Source organism: Hermetia illucens, chromosome 3, assembly GCF_905115235.1.
Source record: "Hermetia illucens chromosome 3, iHerIll2.2.curated.20191125, whole genome shotgun sequence".
Lineage (NCBI taxonomy): Eukaryota > Metazoa > Arthropoda > Insecta > Diptera > Stratiomyidae > Hermetia > Hermetia illucens.
The window spans coordinates 45,074,000-45,090,723 of record NC_051851.1 but is presented as its reverse complement, the minus strand read 5'-3'; the positions used below and the strand labels follow the sequence as shown (position 1 = coordinate 45,090,723).

At 40.1% G+C, this 16,724-nt stretch overlaps 1 protein-coding gene across 1 annotated transcript in view; it reads right to left on the bottom strand.

The window, feature by feature from the left end:
• LOC119651840 (serine protease snake-like) overlaps positions 1 to 16,724 on the bottom strand; it is a 35,332-nt gene that overhangs the window by 3,583 nt on the left and 15,025 nt on the right. The window lies entirely within an intron of this gene.

Sequence of the window (16,724 nt, the reverse complement as noted above, 5' to 3'; positions counted from 1 at the left end):
CAAGTTTGCTTATTGTTGTTATAATTGATCTTTGGGTTGTTGAACATAAAAATTTGAGTAATGATGTGAAGCAAGTGGGTGAGTGACCTCTGCAAAGAAATTTTCGTAATGGTCTACTTAAACACGTACAAATGTACGTTTGCAATGGAATCGGAATGAATTGCGTTTTTTGGTAAGAATGAAAGGAATCAAAAAGCAAATCACCATTGACCTTAATTTTAGTGCAATCAATCAATAAACTTCAAGAGAGGCGTTATTTATTGAAGGAAGTACATGTTTCATCTCCCTTCTCTCTCTGATTTCGGTGTCCCAATTTTTTTTGCATATAGTTTTATGCAGCTCAGAACGTATTTAATTTCATCTTACCATCTACAAATAAAGCAATGTCGAAGTCCTTATATTTCAGAGTGTCATAAATGTGGCCATAAATATATCCCCCTCGAACACCACTTTGTCCTGATGGGAAAGCCTGCAGTAGTTTACTACTACACTAGGGGTGCCCAAACATGAATACGGAAACAAGGGATTTAAACTCTCCAAGTGGTAAGAAGTCACAGACTCCAAATCCAACCGCGACCATGAGAAATCATGTCGCGGATGAAGTGCGGATTTGGGAGCCCTCAACCACACTCATGCGCTCCTATGGATAAAACTGTAGAAGGTCTCCTTTCCGACTCAATGGAAAGCTTGCATTTAGTGTCTACGACGAAGGTAGTTAGAAAGGAAAGTACGGTAATCCTTAACTTGGGAGAAACTAGAAGTCCGACTATGGCTGGCCCGTCGTCCGCGGTAATCTACCTGCAAACGGAAGAAGAAGGCTTGGCAGAAGGGAACTTCAGCCGCTAAGGAGGGGGACTACAGATTGAATCCTGCTTATCAGAACCTTTTCCTTCATTCTTACCGGAAGGAGCGGAAGAAAAGGAAGCTGGCGTCGTGGGAGTTACTGGTTTACAGTATATGGAAATAGACCCAAGTGGCATGGACATCTTGAACTTGGAAATTTCCCAAGCTGGCAGTAAGAAAAGACACTGCGAAGGAAGATGAAGCACCTTAAGAATGAAGACATGGACGTGGTTGTACCACTAGGTGCGGTAGTATCCGGAGAAATCGGACGCAAGGAATCGGAATCGTCGGCGGAAGGTGGGGATAAGTTGCTAACCCCTTTGAAATCTACACTGGACGCACCAGACTCTTCTGTCAGCGGTAATGCCCGCAAGAAGCGTAAGACCAACACATCTGTGGTGACCAACGCTTTATTGTGCTGCGCACCAGGGCCTACTTCCTGATCTGGTCCATAGGAATACGGACACGAAGGCGGATAGGAAGAAGAGGTAGGTGCAAGCTGCAGCCCCAGTCCTGACTGCTGCCGCGGGAGTTTTCTCCAAGGATGGCAAAATACCAGAGGGACAATTTACCATCTGCCGAGAATGCCTGTGGAGAAAAATGAGAGAGCCTGGAATGAAGCCAAAATTTAAAAATCAAGGTTTTCGCGATGGGCTTTTCTATTTCGAGTGCACTGATGAGGCACCCTTAAAGTGGCTTCAGCAGATAATCCTGACTTTGACTTCTGGCGGTCGGCCCAAGTTCACTATTGTGAACACTGAGCTGCGCAGGACAGTATATTCCGGATGTTGATTAACGAGCCCTCGAATGAAAGCAGAGGACATCATCCGGGTATTGGGTGAACAGAACGCGGGCATGGATTTCTGAATGTCACGAAGGACAAATCTACACATGTGGAGGGTTTCAGTTTGATATTCGAACTGGAGCAAAAGAGTTTGAATGTGCTCAGGGTAAGTCACCACCTCTTCTTAGATGGATTGAAATTCAATTATATCAGGAAACTGCAGAGCATCATCTCCATTTTGAAATCGAATCTTTGGTGCGCTTATCCACAATGGAGCTGCGTGCGGAGGATAGCGCATACACTGGCGAAACCACCGTATGGGGGTTCGCACTGGTGAAAGGACTACAGAGTGAATCTGATCTGCTAGTAACTTCTAATATACCATTTATGGATCCGGCGGAAGAAAGGGAAGCCAGAGGAATCAACGAAACTGAGTTGACGCCAGTTCGAGTGATCGAATCTATGCAAGCCGGACACCGCAAACCAGTAAAGGTGTTAAGTGGAAAACAGACGCAAAACCGGGATGTCTGGAGTTCCTTTTTAAGGCAGGTCTAGACCGGATACCGGTTGTTGCGCCGTTGATGATGATTATAATGGCCACGAGAAACGTGACGAGGCCGGTATCCGGTCTAGGCCTGCTTAGTAACTAGCTCCAGATATTTCGGTATTGCACTGTGGTCCACCAATTCTATACCCCTAAAAGCAGTCTGTCGTCCTGCCTGCATCATCGCCCCATCGGAGACAGTGTCTACTACGTCTTTTTTTACCATAGATATTGTCTTTGTAGATTTTGTGGGCTGAATCGTCCTCACCCATACAGAATAAATGACCCATGCACCGCAATCTATTTTATCCACAATCAGACAGTCATGGTATCGCTCATAAATTTCATCGTTATTTAGTCTATGAAACGGTCAATCCTCATGTAAAGGGCCAAAAAATTCTTCAGGGATTCTTCTCTCGGATACGGCCAAGTATTTGTAATTGTTCTTGCTAGGAAACGAAATCTCATAGGAATATAAAATGACGGGCAACATCGTTATCTTCTTGAGTAAAAGCTTTGACCATATGTTGAGACGTTTCGAACGTAACAAATAGACTCTGTTGACCGCCAACCGTGTGGAAGAAAGGATGAATTATCAACGCTTAAAGTTATAATCTCCTATATTTATTGTTCTCATTTGGCTAATGCTAATTGATCTTGTCTCTCCTTTGTTCTTTGGCACTGATGTTGCTACCATATATTTTGTCTTGCCTTCGTTAACGTGCAGATCTCGCCCTAATCTGATCTGTTGCTGATTTGCGAGGAGTGAGGACTGGGCGTATAGGGCTATCCAGGATAGCAACATAGCGGAGAATATCTTATAAATGGTAATTAGAAATGTGATACCTCTATACTTGGTGTACTGAGTGATATTTCTTTTTTCATATACTCGGTATCCGGTCTAGGCCTGCCTGTCATATATGTTGGACAGATAATACCTTGTTGCCAATTGGTAGATATTGATTCGTTATCTCACACCTTGAATGTCACTTGATGAGCGGCTTGGTATAATTGGTCGCCTCCACATTGGCTCCTAGCAAGTTATGATTTTTAGTCCGATGAATTGCACGATGAGAGTACCCCCTTCGTTTTTGAATTGCATGTAGGTTTTTGTTGTAACTATTAAAGATTTACTCCTGTCTTTGTTTGTTCGCTGAGGTTATTGGGACAGACAAACACTAGAGATATGCTCAGCATACATATTTATTGGACAGTAGAACAGAGCAAAATATACGTCCTTCTAGGAACTAAAAACAAAACGTACTTAACAATGACAATTACTTTCCTTGAAAAAGGATCTGATTGTCAACAATCAATAGTTTTGATTGACAATATGTGGTCGCCATTTATCCTTTAGTGAGATATAGCTACTGCATGGCGTAGCTCCCAGTGCAATTGTCCCCCCTCCTTAATGTGTGACCTATACACTGCCAGAGCATACAAGTGCCAGGCCTGTGCGCCGACCGAGGCTTGGAGCTGTTGAGAAACAGTGAAGTTTACTTTCCACGTGCTACTCCCATATAGCAACACAAAAAGGCCACAAGAGCAGTACAGTCTCTGCTTGATCTTCGTGTTGAAATAACTCTATTTTGAGATTTTAGCCAGCAAAAGCGGATATAGAGCTGTTAATGCATCGGGCAACACCCAGTTCGGTGCCACCGCAGTCCGCTGAAATCACACTTCCCAGATATACAAATTGATCGACACCTTCGATCCTCTGCGTTACGATGACCCGTCAGACTGAGAGGCTTGGTGTTTCAGTTCAATCCAATTCTACTTGCTTCTCTTTCCAAATCTAGAGCTTGCATCAAGGGGCTTATAACGCAACATATCTGTCTGAACATTTGTTTATGAGGATCATATTTTTTTCGTGCTCCAAATTGTTGAATTTCGACCATTTGCGGCACGCAGTGTTGTTTCAATTAGGACAAAAATGTAGAATGAATGCCAATGGATGCTCGTAGCAATTTCGACTTGATGAACAAAGAGCCACAATAATAATAATAATAATAATAATCGTTGGCGCAACAATCCATATTGGATCAAGGCCTTGAAGTGTGTTAGAGCACTTCATTCAAGACCGTATCGGTACACTACAGTACACTGTGGGAGGCAATGTGGTCAGCATTGCGCTCGCCCGAGATTATTACCCTGATTTGACTCAGGTACTCATTTGCAGCTGAGTCGACTGGTGTCCGACATCCAGTCACGTTAAAAAATTCCTCTGTCTACACGACTGTCCGACTGTCTACATGCAATGGGAAAGAACCACGAAAGGCCAGCCCTCAACATTGGGGTGAAGACCCAATCATTTCGACTAGAAAAGACATTTGATTTATGAAGAGTTGGTGACACCTGATCAGACTGTCATAACTGAGCACTATGAGTAGCAAGTCAACTAGAATCACATGCTTATTGAAAAATGTTCGAAATGGGCGCGAATGGAGGCCAATATAATTTTACAGGACAACACCTCACTCAACGACTTTGGTGAAAAACACCATTTCCGTCCAGATACCCGTAGACGTGTTGAGGGGAAGGCGAAAGTGACAATGGATAGGTCACACATTGAGAAAGGACGAAAATTAGATTTATTTAATTTTAATTTAATTTTATTTATTCATTTATTAGTTTTTTTTCAGATGTACGGGATTGTTATGAAGAGAATAGAATTTCCTTTTTTCATCGGGTTTGGAAATGTTCTAGCTTTACAAGTGCAAGTGGATATGCAGGGTTGGTAGGTTATGGATCGCCAAAAAATACATGAAAAATTCAATTCCCATTGAAAACCCGGACGCGAATGGTGATTCTATTTTACCGTTTACCCAACTTATATTAAAAGAATACAATTCGAAAAGCTATGGACAATCCAATAATATAAAAATAAAGACTAAACGAATCCTTTTTCCACCTCCAATCCTTTTGTGGTACATAAATACGGAGGATGCACTTGAGCGGGTACTTTAGGAACCGGAATTTTATTTTTTCTTCCGCGGAGGGCTGTGGTAACCGCGTAGTCAATAGTTTTCCCTCGTTTTTGTTTAGGCTACAGTTGCTAGGCAATACTTTCATTTGCGGTTTTAAGATGTGTTATTGCGAGATTGAAATCATCGGTGCAGTATATATATATATGTATAGATGAGCACAGGTTTGGAATATCCGCTAAAAACGAAAAAACAAACTTACAAGTTTAAAATTCTTCCCCAAATTTTATGTAAACATATGCTTAGACTTAAATATACACATATGTATATGTAATATATTTAATACATTTCTTGTTGATAATATAACACGAGACTGCTATGAAAAACTGAACTTATTTCGGGGGTTTTTAATTATCCCATTTGCAAAATTCATCTTATCTGGTCAATAAAGTCAACGATTATAATACTGTCTCCGTCACGCTTTTGCGGCAGCCAAACAAAAACATGTGTGGAATCCTGTAAGATGATTTGTAAATATTCTAGTAGAAAGTAAAGAATTTAACTATGTTTATGTCAAAATAAAAATGTGGTATTGCTATGGAAATTAAGCTTTTTTCAATTGCCAAATCAACGATAAACAATAAGTATATAGGCATGACTGGTCCTTCTCTCATAGCCAACATTGTCATTTTGGAAAATATTTGATTTTTGATGGAGGAAATTGTCTATTTTTCATAAAAAATCTTTTTGGCGGCAGACGTCTGCCTGCCTACGTTATTCTCTATTTTGAATTGTTTTGTTATACCATTTTGCATGTAACCATCCTCAAAAGTTTTGCATCGGAGCTTTCACGACAAACCAATCATTCCGGTTTTTAGAATTTTGCGGTTTCTACCGAAAGTTGGTCAAATCGATCCACGTGACAATGAATGTGTGAATTTTATGACTTTTAATTTGAAAACAGATAAATATTCAGGTAGAGATGTTAGATGATATATAGTGTAATTTTGACCCCGGAAATGATTGCATCAAAGTGCAAAGTAATTATTGTTGAAAATTACAATATTACCAATTGTATTTTCTCTGATAATGTATGACTTGTCTGTATCTGTACATAATATCAATATTTATACTGCCAAAAAAATGTTTAAAATTGAAACACTTCCAGCCGTCATTTAGAATCGTGATTTTTATCTAAAAGCTGAAATTGATATGCGTTTTTATATAGAAGTGAAGTTTTTTAATATACGACGGTAGTTCAGTGACACTTTTTAAGGTTTTGTGTAAACACAAAACCTTATTAAAATCGGTTTACTGTCTGTCTGTCTGTCTGTCTGTCTGTCCGTCTGTCTGTCTGTCTGTCTGTCTGTATGTCTGTCTGTCTGTCTGTCCGTCACACGCATTTTTCTCGGAGACGGTTATAGCGATTGACACCAAATTTGGTAGAAAGGTGGGAACTGTGAACGTTCACGCATACAGTGAATGACATCCTTTTACGTCGAATTTAAGGGGGGGGTCCCCATACATGCAAAAGGGGGGTGTAAAATTTTTTTCCATCAAATATAGTCATGTGGGTTATCAAATTAAAGGTCTCGATTAGTACTTTTCAAAGCCGATCTTAGTTTTGACATTCGTTGGAAGGGTGGGGAGCGCGGGGGGTTGAAAGTGATCACTTCTTTAAGGGGGCTATTCTCAGAAACTACCAAACCGAAAAATCTGAAAAAAATCAGAAGGCTGCCACTATATGGTGCCTGGGCTCCGAAATACCTTCCATGCCGATATCTGTTTAAATAAAGTTAATAATAGTATATTACTACAATTTTTTGTAATTGATTAGAAACCCCCCTTAAGTTCATCCTAGTACCATAAAATTTTGCAGTGATATAGGCTATAATATAGAGCATGATCTTACCAAGCTTGGTGTAAATCGCACCATTACCAACAAACTTATAATACCTCAAATTTGTTGCTTCTTTGAAAATTGAAGACTATGAATGTCAATATCACCCGAAAGTGGAAACTCTCACATAATATATGGATATATTACGTGCTACGTACTAAGAAATACACAAAACCTTTCGTACCTGAAGCGTCCAGCTTCCGGTTTCCCGACTTGTTTTGTTTGTTTTTTAGCCACGTTATTTGGCTCAGGTTAAAAAACGGCGAAGATATGATACACGCTTTGAGCCATATGTTTACGCACAGAATGCTGGACTTCTCCGTCCTCAGGGAGTTAACCTGAAACCGTTTGAGACGTCACTTCGGACTAGCCCTCCCGGAGTAGGGAGCCTTCAAATCCTTTCAACAACGGGAGGGATGAGCACCCTGTGTCTGCATCCCATCTCAAAACGCTATTGTTGAACACACAGTCACGCGATTCGGTCTTCTCAATGCAGGTGAGACCAAGAACTCCCATGACCACATAAAATGGTTAAAAACTGGGTAAAGAAATAATTAATTTCACCATGTTTTTGATACAACCATGGATCCAAATTGCCTATAGGCCTTTGACCTCTCTCTTGCCAAAAGAGTTGTCACTCATTTAGTGTACATTGCTGTTCCCCAAGAGCTTCTAGATGGTCTTATGTTCCTAAGAAAGGAAAGTAGCGGGATCACTGCCGTGATCACCATCAAAGCCAGTTCTGAGACAATGCTGGACTTGACGCTTACGATACATCTCTCTGCCAAGGGCATCAGCAGATATATCTGCACCGTGAAACAGAAGGGGCTGCGTTGCTTTCATAGAAGACGTCTCCTGGTAGATGTTCGTCATTAGTCGAGGTAAAGTCGAAACTGCCACTACAACCTTGTCCGTTGCTTCTTTGGATGTAGGGGCGAAATTCTCTTTTTGGTCAAGATGATTACTTTGGTTTATCGAGCGCAAGCTGAAAGCATGTGCAGTCATACATCACTCACTGCTCGAATTAATATGTCATGTTTGCTTTGCGCCGCATAATCGATCAGGCACGACTTTTTTAACATATCGAGTTTTAGCAGATTATCGTACGAAGTTTTCAAGAGGTCTGACTCTTGAATAAATCCCTGTGATACTCCGGATTTAATCTCCAGTCTTCTTCTCATATACCAGGGGTGGTCTCTCATATAACCATCTCATATCCATAAGAAGTGGCTCGACGCGTGGAAAGAATTTTCTATTGCATTGAAAGCATTTCTAACATAAAGCGTTACGAGGTGAACTATCCGTCGAGACCCCCTGCTGTGTGCCTCAGCTCTATGAAACGAGTCCACGAACTCCATAATAGCATCGACCGTGGACCTCCCTGTTCTAAAGTCGAACTACCTTGAGGATAGGTCCCCGCAGCACGTATGGCTTCTGCGAGTCTAATGCTGACGAGCTTTTCGAGTAACTTTCCTAGCATCCCGAGCAGTAGGTCTAGCCGATGGTAGAATACCAGTTTATATACTTCTGCCGGAATATCATGAGCATCTGGCGTCTTTTATTTTGCATATTGAGAACTATATATACAAACTACTAATTCTTCTAATTCCTCACGGATTCATATTTACCTTGCCAACTTGGTTCTGCCAATGGCGAACTTAGCTTTCTTTATCGCGCTGCAGAGTGTCCTTTTAGCTGATCTGTACACTGCCATTGTGGCAGATGCCTCTTTCCGAGCGTTTAAACGTTTCCACACGTAATGCTATTTACTGGGTAGATCTTAAAATTTGCTCTCAATTGAAAGTGAGATAGAAGTAAGGTGTTATGGTTTCCCCAAGAGTTCCAGGGAGTGAGAATTACATTGTGATGAGAAGAAACCTAATTTTCGTAACTGAAGTGTGAATAATTGAAAAAACTAGAGCGGTTCGAAAATACATAAAATAAATAAAACGGCAAATTTATCCTTTTCCTGGCTAGGAAGATTTAGTGAATCGAATCGTATTCCGGTGTGGGAAAAATAGGAAATATAGTTTCACGGCAGGGACTTATAGTGTAATTTTGTTTTAACAAAGTTTCAATAACATTTTCTTTGTTGCATACATCGTACCGAGAATATCACATCAGAATATGAACTTTACTTTCATCAAGTATTATTCTTTATGCTTGATGGCTATTTCTTACTTAAATAATTTCCTATTTATATGTTATTTCACATTGTTTTAATCCAATAATATGAGAGCTCTGGTAGTGGTGGTCCGTAGCAGTTTTGTGTAAGAGTCCGTCGAGACCTCACCGAAACATCGAGCATGTTTGCAGAATAGGGTACTTTCGCGTGATTGGAACAGGACTGTGTGAGAGTCCTAGGACGTCAAGGGAAGCCGTGAGGGATTTAGGTACAATACCTGTAGCTGAAAATATTATGGAAACTACAACCACTTTCTCGAAATGCCAAATTTCTTTGACTTAACTGGATACGTTTGGGCTTCACTTAGTGGAGCAAAAGGCGGAGCTGTTAATCATAAACCCAAGGAAAAAGAATGCAATCATAATTTTAATGAGTGCCTACATAATTATCTTAAAGCTGGTTATCAAGTTCCTATCGAGGATGATTTTAGGCGAAGGTCAATTTCAAGGCCCATTTGGATTATGCTTATGAGAAAGCGCTAAATATAAGCATATCTTTAGCACGGTGGTATCCATGGCAGATGTGAGATATACACACAAAATCTTAAGAGGGCAGACCAATGTAAAATTTAAGAAAAGTCAATCTCTCTCCGGCCGCTGAATTCAAAATATTTCCGCGCTGCGGGCTTATGGATATTGCAATCCCAACTGCACTGCGCTGTGCCCAACCATCAGGGACCCATGCAGGAAGGTCGTAGATCGCAAGATGGTACAGATAGGAAAATGGGAGCTGAAGCTGACTCAAGTCGCGAAAACCCCACTTCGATTGCAGTTTCAACTAATGGGTCGTTGATGAAGAGAGGTCACCCGTTACTGTTCGGCATCGTTGAAGCGATTGGAGCGAATACGGGACAGCTGATCGACTTGGTGATAAAAAATGAAACTTTTATCACTCGTCTTTAACTGATGCCAAGTCCCAACACCAGCATTGCTCCCCAAACTGGTTACCTGAAGGCACAAGAGAAAGGCCAGATCTGCAAGCATCCCAAGCCCTTCCCTGATGCTGTTCTGAAGGCTACTGAACCCATTTATAGAGACTTCCCTCGAAAAGACCTACCGGGAAGGTGCATGGGTTGACGCAAAACAACAATGATATGTTAATTTCACTGTATGGAAGATTGTCCAGCCATTTTCAGAAATGGCTACAGTACCATCTTGGCAAACCTGTCATTGTCGCCCTGAAAATTCTGCTTATCTGGGCAGACGGCAATACGGCTTATTTGAAAAGTAAAACTAGACCGGGTCTATTATATTGAACAGTATGGTCGGTGGCAATGGTTTGACCCGATAATTTTCCGAGATTCTCTGCGAAGCATACTTATCATAAGTATAGAAGCTTGCCACTAACTTATAGATCAACGCAAGGTTTTGAGGGAGAATCTTGCAGACGGAGTTATAACGATACTGCCCAAAATCCTGCTCGATACTGCTCAAAATCCTGCACGCAGATGTTATGTGCTGGATGGTCTCCTCGACTTTGGGATCATACCATTGCCACCGATAATAGTGCTAATCACAATAGGCCCGATCTATTTTGCTTTTCAAAGAAGAACAAGCGTGCTTCAGAATCGATGTAGCTGCACCGTTGGACCGGAACTCTGTTGAAAAAAGCAAGTAAAAATCCGGAACCACGGCTTTTGAAGGACGATTTAACGCAGGTAAAGGGTCAAAGTAATCTCAGACGTAATTCCAGCGACGGGAATAGTCCTGTAAAATTTACATAAAGCGTTGAAAATGTTCGATCTAAGGGCCGCACTATACATGGAGATCCAAAATGAGTTTGGAACCACCGCGTCAGTGCTTGAAGTGTTTACGACAATCGGGGATGTAGCAATACATTTTCGCATACACTTTGTGTTGAAAAGCATCATTGCTATGATGTATATTGCCTTCAGTCCCTCCTTAAACTGATTCTCTCTCAGTCCGTTTGGAATAAAAAGGAATGCATCCAACATTTCTATAAGAAGTTGACTTGAAATTAAAAGAAAATATTTAGAAAGAGATGAAACTAGCTGTTTACTGAAAGCGAGATATAAAAAAGTAACTTTAAATAAAGAAAATCTGGAAATCAGTTGGGGATAATGAAAAGCTGAACACTTCAGGTATCGGAAAATTTCGAATTTCCTAATGATACAGAAAATGAAGATGGACTGAATATGCATGGGACGTTTCAAAGTGAATATTGAAGTCATTCGTGACATTTTTATATGTCATTACCTTGAATAATATATCATTTAATAATAATATTTTGTGCATACGACAAAATCCCCACGATAAGTTTCATATTACTGATGGAAAAAAATATGCTATTATAAAGTATCAACGCAAACAACTTTTACACTAATCCTCTCAATTGGAAAGGAATTTTGATGAATTGACCTTGTCATTTTCAAATACAAACTCAACATCTATTTCACTTTTCTATCAAAATCCTGTTGCAAAATTTGTATTTAAATTTTTGTTCACGTTTATTTCCGACTTCTACTTTTGATGAGATGCAGCTGTAGAGCCCTGATTACGGATTATCTAAAGTTCATTACGATTTGACTTCTCAGCTATTGTTACTTTTTAGTGATAAACAAAGCAGGAATATGTACCTATATATATTACCATTTTACATACATATGTATGCGTTTAAATAGAATTGTATAATTGAAAGAAAGTGTTTCCCTTAAAACAAGGAAATAGTATATGGTAAATAACCGCGAATTATGACTTCCAGTCAATGAACACCAGCTCATTATTAATTTATAGGGAAACCCTTTTCGAAAACAAACCAACAAGCAAAAAAAACGTGTCTTATTAGCTTGTGATCAGACAAAGCAACCTTGCCATGCAAAGTTAATCGCGGATTTACATATATATGTTATCCATGCGGGCATGCACATTAATATGTCATATGGAAATGAATTCAATGTAGAAGATAATTGATTATAAAGTGAATACACTGATAAATTAGTGAGAAACATTAATTCAAAACATTTATAAATTCGAATAAAATTTTCAAATGATTTGTAGGAATAAAAAACATGAACTTATCATAAATTTTAATCCATTAATATGCATAATCCATAGAATTAGCAAGCTATTAGCAATTGTACAGTAGACAGTCATCGCTGAAATGTTCATACATAGTAAAACAATGAGATGAGAATGGAGCGCCAAATGTGGTCACACTTTATGAATGAAAGGCCACTCGTATCTTCTGGGGGAATTTGATATTTATGTTAAACAATTTAAAGAAGTTGGCTAGCGGAAGTTGTGGCGTTGTATTGTATATCAAGGCTTTTGCATGGTTCTCGTGTGTTCAATTAGGAAAACTCGGTGTTGTATAAAACCTCGAATATTATACACCCATAGCATGGTAAACATGGCTGCATATTGCATTTGAAATGTTCATCCAGTGAAACTTTATGAATAAGAAACGAAACTTTTTAGAGACCTTACTTCTATCCCATAAGTAGGCAAGCATGGGCGCTTACTTATCGTAGGTTAAGTCGACCTATTGACTACTAACAGAGTTTTGTGTTATTTAAGATACCCTGTTCGTATCAGTTCGGAGTCCGGATAAGTTTTCTTTAATTTGATATTGCCATTTCTTGATTTCTGTCCGGATGGCATGTGATTAGAGCCCTAAACTGTCGTAGCGAAAAGGAGCGGTTTACATCTCACTGCTGGTAGAGGAATGATATTAGCAAACTCAAACGAGAATTAATCAAATTAAGGTAACAATCCCGAATTAGTACTCAAACACGCTTCAAGGTCTAGGTTCAAATTTGATCGTTGCCCATCTATTATTATTTGCTAATTCAAATTATTTTTAAAAGTTTAAATTTTCCAAAGTGTCCAAAGTATGATGGTTCCAGAAAGATTGATTCGAATTATTTCATTAGAGAGCCACTTCGTTTAAGACCCCTCAAGTGTTGAAGATCTCTTTGATAAGTAGGAATTCATCCAAGTATGTGAAAACTTCATAGCGCTAGTGAGTAGGGATGACTTTGTTCATCTAGTGCTACTTGAGTCTAGCGGGATTGCAGAGCCCAATCTTCATAGAGGGATCGACCTAGACCTGTGAAGGTAGTAGTAATTTGCTAGAACGCATTTTTCAGATGCAGACTTGCAATAAACTCAGCCTTCGGGAGGTAACTGGAAATCTCTTCAATGTTAGGTGAAGGATAAGCATCCTTCACAGCAACATTGCTCCCCTTATGTCTTTACCAGGTTTCATCACAAGAATGATTGACAAAGACCAAGCGTTTTGCGATTTTTCGATGACTTCCAAAGGCAGTATCTGATGAATTTCTGAAAGGGAACTTCTTTTTCCTGCTGGAACATGTATAAATGCTTTTTACTAGTAACGCGGTGGACTGGTATTGGGAGTGTCGGGATCATTTTCGTGACTAGTTTGAGGATATTGATCTCTGGGAGCGGCTACGAAGCCAAGCAGAGAGGGATAATGAGTGGTTGGCTGGACTTTTATCGAGATATGCACCACTTCGTGTCCAGGCTCCAGCAACCAGTTCAGAAGACAGAGTAAGAGGAAATCTTACCCTACAGTCTACGACCGGAGATCATGCAAGCAATATTTTCCATTTATATGCCCACGGTCCGGGAATTATGTGGATGGGTTGATAAATATGACAACCAACAAATCCGATCGATTTCATAAGCTCGTGGAGACGTATGGTTCAAATTCCATTTGAAACTGGTCACCGAAAAGCGCAACCACACCACCATGCTGATGAAGTCGAGGTGAAAGCCATCCATTTTTGTGGAACTGCCTGGATGCCTGGGTGCCTCAAGGTTGATTGATGAGGGAGCCGCTGTAAGTTGTTCGGCTTCGGATTTTGCTGCTGATTTAACGACGGTCGATACAGGTTACGCATCAATCTCAAGATAGCCGACGTAACCAGCAACTTGACAGTAGGTAGAGTGTAAGCTAACATCACGTTTCGTAGTCAGACGGATGCGACACGGCTTCTCCTTATTCCATCCTTGAGGCAGAATTTGTACTCTGGCACTGATTTTGAATGAAAATTTGAACTCGTACAAGACTTACATATCTAAATTGTCGACTTTACAAACAATCTCACGGAACTCGTGCGTGGACAAAATGCCTGCCGAACCCCCAAAATTCCTGTATGCAGGAAAACTCTCTCGTAGATCCTTCCCTTCTCTCTAGATCGGGCACTCGGGTGCCGACTTTTACATCTCCACGCGCGTTATATTGTTTTTATTTTCCAGTTTTAGCTGGTGTGTTTTCTTCCGCCTGGTTCGCGTGCTATTCCCATGTTTATTTTGTTTTTTTTTCAGGTACCAATGCAGACGTACGTATCAGTGAAAGGAAACGTGAAGTTTTATATTATGACACGAAGTATTCAAAAGGATCCCTTAACATTTTCAAGTCTGACTAGCATAGCGCCGGGAAAGAACGAGTCCAAAGATTTGGTATTTGCACGTGGATCTTCATGGTTAATTTCAAGAAGTTATTATATTTTTGGGGCGGCTCTCCCCTCTGGTCGACTTCCGGCAATCTAGTGTAGTCTTTTGACCACCATCAATTTCATCGAGTCATTACAAAGTAATACCGCTCTATATCATTATGAAGATTGAGGCAAAAGAAATCAATTATTTTCATGGCTATCGCCTCGCCCGCGCTATTTAGAGGACCAGTTCGTTGAAGCTTGTTCCGGTTGGCAAACAACTGAGGAAGCCTCTTTCACAACTTTTATTTGAATTCAGTTTCATACTAACGCGTTTCACATAGGCAAGGAAAGTTGGGTACAGGTTCGGGTTGTGAACATATAAGAACCTCCCAACCAAGCCTCTGAAGCTTCTGTTTTATGGAGGTATAATGCGGTCAGCCTTGGGATCGCCCATGATTAGTACTTTGATTTGACTCATGTACTCATTTACAGTTGAGTCGACTGGTATCCGATATCTAGTCGCAATGCAAATCGATCTAATCACTATGCCATCCGGACACACTTGAAAATGGTTCGATTTTGTTCCTTTTGGAATGGACTTCTTTGTGAAGCTAGCTTTCCAGGTTGATAACTGTTTAATAGTCAATTTGCAGCTTCTATTCGATGCTACCAAAGTTGGTCTCAGTGCATAACGTCCATTTTTGACATCAAATTTCTAGAAGAGAACCAACAAACCCAAAACCACATATGGCATCATTAGGTTTAACATCTTCCGAGATAACTTCATATAATAAATAGAGATACGGCATACGCATAGGCTGAAAATCTGACATGACCAGCATAAAGCAAAACTGTTTTGTCGAATTAACAGGCACTAACATAACAGTAGATTGTTCAACACAAAACGCTGGCTACATAGAAGCCCTACAATGGGAAACATAAGACCTTTTTAGCGCTTGTGTTAGATCCCTTAGGTCTACTATCAACGTGAAATAAAGCAGGAAATTAGGTTTAAAACTAGGCCTGCCCCGGAAGACAATACTTCATCGGCAACTCTTCTTTTCATAAAAGCTTTCTGAAAGGGAATAACGTCGATTTCTAACCTTATTTCAATTCTCCTGCTAACAATTCCTTCCATAATATTTGACATTTTTTAATTTACACTCAAAATTTTCTGGACTTTTTTATGTGTGTCTGTTATTGTGAAGTTCAATAACTTCCAGATCGATTACGCTATGGCCACTTTGCCCATGCATTAATTTTTTACTCATTACAAATGGCGTCCAAGGTTGCACCCAGCTTCCGTTGGTTCTAGCTTAGTGAACCTGCAAAAGATAGTCTATTCCGGCTCCCAGTTTCACTTTGGTGCATCGGATAGAGACATTCCAGTTTTTCATCGTTACATAGGTGATTGCCTTCTAGAATTATATTGATTTATGGGCCTTTGGGGCTGTAAACTGACAGATATTAGGACCTTGAGGAGAGTCTTTTCTTACCTTTAGGTGAAATAGCAGACCTTTTCTTTATTGGGATGAAGTGGCAGCTGAGGTGCCGCTTTGATGGAATACAGAAGCAGTTGACTTAAATTGTGCGTATTCCATCTTCTCACACTTTTCTCCGATTCCAAATGCGGAAGATTCTCTTTTGGTTAGATTTATGTACCTCATCCCCACTCATGTTTATCCTTTATTAATGCACTGGGTTGAGATGTTGTACTCCCTTCTATGAGTTCTACACGTTCGATGTATGGACTCGATAATATGACAGAAGGAGTTCTCAGGTTATATCTGAGAATGTATAGTTTATTATTAGTGTTTTCTGTTCATTTCTTCGTGGAGTACAGGGCATCCACACAGTCAGATCGTGTTTCAGTTTCATATCATCACACCTAACACTGTGCGAGTGATAAGCTCCCAGCAGCAAGACAAACAATAAGCGAACGCAGACACCAGAGCAGCGAGATTGGGAGTCTGATACTCTACCCCCTCATTTTAATTATTATTTTAATTATTTAAATTATTTACGATTTCACGCGTTTTGCAGAACAATTTCATCATTTTGATATATTTATTTTAGGCAACTTTCTTAAGGTTGTCAAAGCGATTGACACCAGGCTGCC